Genomic DNA, 6,238 nt, shown 5'->3' with positions numbered 1-6,238 from the left:
CAAACTTCATTTCTTTAATGAAGTGACTCAGAAATTAGAAAATAAATGAGTGATAGCACAATGGACAGAACAGAAGAATTGCAGCGTGTGCCGCTGACAGATACATTCTTCCCCACCAAACTCAGCTGGGCACATTGGACTGTGGCTCTACATGTTGAACTTCCTACCAAATAAACTAAAGACCTGAGGGTCTCGCACAAGTTACCGCCATATGCGGCATGGCTAATACATTCCCTTAATACACACTTTTCCATCATTGGTCTTCAATTCGGTTAGCGGCGACGAACGACATTTTGTGCGTATTTCCGTTAAGTATTTTTCTTAAGAATTAAGGGAGTATGAGCTGAGACAACAGGCTATGCACAAATTGGTTTTTTAATAATTCCCTGTTTCAGGCGGTTGAAATGGAATAAAAAAATTTCCTCCACGAAATGGGGGTGGGGGCGACTGCCGGCCCCCCACTAATCACCGCTACATATTGTTCTGTTATACAAATAAAGTCGTTTCGCTGACATCTTTTGATCTTCTTTTTGCTACTTGCTTTATGCCACACCTACACAGATAGGTCTTATGGCGACGATGGGACAGGGAAGGCCCAGGAATGGGAAGGAAGCGGCCGTGGCCTTAATTAAGGTACAGCCCCAGCATTTGCCTGGTGTGAAAATGGGAAATCACGGCAAACCATCTTTATGGGTGCCGACAGTGCGGTTCGAAACCACTATCTCCCACATACGAGCTCACAGCTGTGCGCCGCTCACCGCACGGACAACCCTCCCGGTAATATTATTATTATTAATATTATTATTAAACTTCCCTTGAGACAGTCCTAATTAAAATAGATTTACTGAAAGAGTAGAAATATAGTCAGAACTAAATTCGTAGAGAGTTCTTCCCCTGCTTCACAAAGTTTACACAATAATAAAGCATGCAAGTTACTTTCTAATAAAGTATCAATACCGCAGTTCTGAACTGCTCGCATCCAAGACAGGAAGTAAGATGTTGTATCCCAGTTAGCCCCAGTATCTCAGAGCGAATCAAGATATTACTCAATGCGGAAGACGTAATCTTGTTACCAAAATATTTTTACAAATTGCAGGAATCTTTGAACAAATTTAAAAAAAAATATTTTAAGAATATCATATCAAAATTATTAAAAATTAGACTGTAGCTCTGATATCTAGAAAGGGAGGAAGACTTTCAAGGCGAGAAATTTTAATATGTGATGACACAAATATCGCCATAGTTATAACTATAAATCTTGAGTGTAATCTTGCGAGCTCAAGGAAAAGCGTTCAGAGAACAGATTAAAGGTGGAACCATGGCGAGAATCGTAACGAGAAACGGCATCAGGCATGATAATCAGATCTCATTGGAAACAGAAGCTGACACCAGTAAACAATTATGGATTGCCCCTTACTTACAAGATCGGTAAGGGATAGGATCAAAGCAATAAACCTGAAAAGATTTGTAGGTGAATGTAAATTTTCGCCATCTCGTTTAGTATAACAAATGACATGAGAGGCTTTCTTCATAAAAGACTTACAACTTCAGATGTATCTCCCAATACAAGGAGCTTCTAGGAACTTATGGAAGAAAAGGGAAGGAAGAAGGATGAAATATGGGAAGACTTCTACTGATGCAGTAACAACAATGGAGTGGACAAAAAGCATTCAGTGACTCATTTTGATGTACATGGCTTTCATAAAATAAAAGATACACATCATTAACGTGACGGTACGTGTTGTTTGTTACTGCTCCACCTCGGGATGGGGACACGGGATTTCACTATTACAAATTTTGTCAACAAAAGAAATAGTAAAGGTTGCTTTGACTGCACTTAGCATAGAATAACCTTCTGTATGTGCACCTTGTGCGTATTTCGTGCTAATAAACAACAACTAGCGCCCGGGTTACGGATATTGGAAGAGTTTAGAGTTTACACTCTCCGGGACTTTAAGTCCCGTACGCTTTACTTTCTGTAGTCAAATTCAATGTAAACGAAATATTTAGATGACCATGACGTACACAGTGTCTCTGACGTCGTTATCATAAGACTGCGATAAACTGCTCCGCTCATCCAATGCTGTCTCGCTTCTTGCAGTGAATCCCAAAGACTCGGTCGTCATTATATAAAATAGCACTTTAAAAGATGTTTGCTATGTTCTATTCTCAACTTCATGCAGTTTTCTGGTGAGTGAAGTATAATTAGATTTAACTGTTTTAACCAAGCAAAGAATATTCCTGGAAGAATTATACAGGAATTTCATAATTTTCATTAACTTTTCCAATAATTTTCAATCTTATTTTTGTGGGAGCAGTAGAAAAACATCCACAGTATCCTCAGCCATCGTAAGAAGCAAATATAAAGGTCTCCAGGAGCTCTTAATTTGTCAGCGTGTATTGGTGACCTTGGGGCTCTTAGCTGAGTCCAGGCATGATCTCGATTTACTTGTGCTAGAGCCTGCCAAAACTTCCTTGATCAATTATTGTACTTTTCCGACCCCGACGGTGTTAGCTTTGAGAATCCCGTAACGTCTTTCCCTTTCACACCCTTCGTGGACCTTTCTTTGGTCAATAACTTCATTTTTGAATTGTCGGGCTCCATCAACTTTTTCCCACTGGTTAGTGTAAATAGAGGGTGATTGAATTTCTTCCTAAAGCAATAAATAACCACTATCACGACCACCTGATTTATTTCTTAGAGGCCACAAAGTGCGTTTGAGACGTGTCTTAGTACTTCAATGCCTATAATGTAACTTTCTAAAAGTCGGAATGTTGGAAATTTGAAGTTTGTATCGTTGTGGTAGGTTATAGAATCTGAAAAGAGAAATGGATGTAGTTGGTATAAGTGAAGTACTTTGGTAGGAAGAACAGGGTTTTGGGTCAGGCGAATACAGAATTATAAACACAAGATCAAGCAGACGAAATACGTTAATGGCCCAATAAATATCGTGAAGTTTAACTTCTTATTATTTTCTTTGCAGCCGATTTCTCTCCGGAAATCACTTTCGTTCGAAGAAATAGTAAGTTGCACGAACAACTTAAAGTACGATTTTCCTTTTGTGAGAATAGGCCCAGGGTTGGTAAAGCTTAACGAAGAATATGTAACAGGAAATGATGAGTAAAGAACTGAAGAAAAACATATAAGGCATCTTCCTGATGTTTTAACACATTGCTGACCGGATGCTTGAGCTTGTCACATACCCTGTGGACCAGACATTTTCCTACTAACCATGCTAGGGTGCACTTGATTATAAAGACGTTAATAAATATTAAAGCAGTCAATATTTTATCTTTAAAGTTGGTATGGGTACTCTCCAATGCCCCTAGTAATTGTGGATCTGCCTTTACAAAATCATATTCAGCGTCAATTCCTAAAACATCATTAATGTTTACATCGTTGTCGTCGTCAGAATCACTTGAATAAATAAGTACACTAGGTAAATTACGGCCTGTGGAGGCTTGAATATCGATTCCGCTATCACTCTCACATTCAGTTTCCACTAATTCATTAGACTATTTCCATTTGAACGATCATCGGCATATAATTCTTCTAAAATATCGTCGTCAGCTAACACCGTATTCCGCGGGCGCTCCATCTTGTCATTGACTGAACCGGCAGGAAGAAAGTCGACGTTTCGAAACTAAATCAAAGAATAAAAGAGGCCGTGAATAAAAGAAAAGTGGCAGATATACATCTACGATTTATTCTACTCAATGTGCACGTCCGAAATAGTTCAAGATATGGTCAAGAGATGTCACGGGAAGACCGAAAACAATGTCGTGAATAAAACCGAGATTTCTCGGGGCCCGTCACCCATGTGTTAATATTGTATAGAGCCTGATTTTGAGTGACTACATAATAACCTCCACAATGTTGTGAGATGGAATGAAGACAATGGTATGATGGTAAACGGAATGATTAGTCAGGCTGTAAGTTTTACTAAGTCCTGTCAGTTTCAATAACTGTTTTGATGGGGCGATGGTACTGAGGATATTTAATAATTTATTTAATGCGCACAATGTGCAAAGAGTTGATATACAAAATATTAATCTTCGTTACAAAATTTCACCAGTGATTCCGATCGCTGTTTACAATTTAAACATGGTACCTATCACAGTGTGCACCACATCTTGAACATACACAGTTCAAATCTGGTTCATGATAATGCTTTATATTACATAGTTTATAACGGAAACCATGAACGGAGAACCTTCTCAGCAAGTGTCGCAGTTCATTTCAACCTTGAATCCACCCGCGATTTAGCATGCCATCGGTAGAGTAGATATCTTCCCAGGTGGCAGCCGTCTTCGATCGTAGGTCTCGAAGCAGATGTATATAGGGTGTTGTTGCTGGAAGTAACAACTGTAGCCTTAGCTAGAATATTTGAACAGGCACAGAGCCCGTTTCAAGTAGTTTGCCTTCAATTTCTCGATTTTATCTAACTGTTTCATACGCAAATGTTTTCCAAGCCATATGTTGCTATAGGGCTGATTTTTAGATCAAAGAGTTTTATGGCTGTTTCTAAAGACAAAAATCTCAGATTCTTAATGTCAGATATTGCTTTCATAGATGCATTTAGACGGCCCATGAGATGGAGGGTGAAAACATTACCTTGGGTTTGAAAAATTACAATCAAGTATTTAAAATGCTTTACGGACTTAAGTTCTTGGTCTCTATAAAAGAAGGTTCCATGAGGCCCCCCTCTTATAAACGCCATGGACACTGTTTTTCTACATTCAGTTTGAGCTAATTTTTATTTATCCAGATTAAAATTTGGTTGAATGATTCCTGGAGTTCCTTCTCTGACGTTGATGTTAAGACCATATCATCAGCGTACATTAATAGTTTGACGCTTTCCTGGATATTTAGGGGTACTGAGGATTTTAAGGAGAGAGCATATACGTTTCTGGTAAAACGCCAAGTAGAGTATGGTTCCAATGTAAGGAGCCAGTCCCATAGGATCCAAATTTGTGAGCGTGGTTTGGCGACGACGAAGCTCTAAGCTGAGTCCAGGAATTAGTTCTATTAACTTGTGCCGGACTGCTCACTTTCATCCAACCTATCCGACCTCCCTTGGTCAATTATTTTCCTATAACAGCGATATTATGTGTCGACTCCAGCGACTCCTTCGTTTTCACGGCCTTCCAGGCCCCTATCTTCCTTTGGCCGACACGTCCTTTTTTCTAAGTTGTACTCCTTTTAAAACAATCATCATCAGCACCAGTTTATCCAGATATCTGAACTGGAAACGATCCAAAGGAAAGCAGTACGATTTATTCCGGTGGATTCCGACAAGAGAGTAGTGTTACGAAAAATGTCACAAATTTCCTGCTGTGAAGACTTTGGAGCAAGTAGACGAGCTGATTGACTAAGCGGTATGTTCCCAGCTTTCAGTGGTGAGATGGCATGGAATGGCATTAGCTTCATCTCAGCTTTGAAATGTAGGAAAAATCACAATGTGCAGATAAAGATGGAATTCAAGGCGACAAATTTGGGAAATATTTCGAGTTTAGGAACAGGAATTAGAGATTGAAATGGGAGATATCCGACAAATTTCCGAATTCCCTCACAATTTTTAAACAAAATTCTAGACAAACGGCTGATATTGATTCTGTCACCTGCGCGACTGCCTGAAATACTGATCAGTTTTGGGTGAAGTATTTACATAGCTCTTACTCATTTTATTGAAAGTAGTTTTTATCATCTGATATGCTTGGTCTTATTTCAAGATCCTGAAGTATTTGACTTTCTGTTCCGGTCTGTTATGCTCGATTATTTCACCCAAGTACTTGGATTTGTTACCTGTCCGATCTTCCGTCCATTATTGATCATCAAATCTGACCCATCATTGATATTTGACATGCACTTTGTCTTCTCAGAGGTTATCTGTAAGCTATGGAATTCAGCCAGTTGAACTTCATGACTGATGGATTCATTTTGGCAAAAATGGCCAAGACACCTGCAAACGCCATACAGCACTACTTCGAGTTTGTGACCCAATACGAACCAATCTTCATTCCATTACTTCATACCTGGTATCTCACATGGATTTATCCAAGAGGTACTTGGAAAGGGATGGAGAGAATTCATCGCCTTGTCTGACACCAGTTCTGATCTCTAATTTCTGCGATATCCCGCCGATGAATTTCACTTTCGACTCCGACTTGGTGAGAGTCTGTCTGATGAGGTTACCGAATGTGTCATCCACCCCGAACTCTTCGAGAACTGTCAGTG

The sequence above is a fragment of the Anabrus simplex genome, chromosome 4 (assembly GCF_040414725.1).
Source record: "Anabrus simplex isolate iqAnaSimp1 chromosome 4, ASM4041472v1, whole genome shotgun sequence".
Classification (NCBI taxonomy): Eukaryota; Metazoa; Arthropoda; class Insecta; order Orthoptera; family Tettigoniidae; genus Anabrus; species Anabrus simplex.
This window is presented reverse-complemented; position numbering follows the sequence as displayed.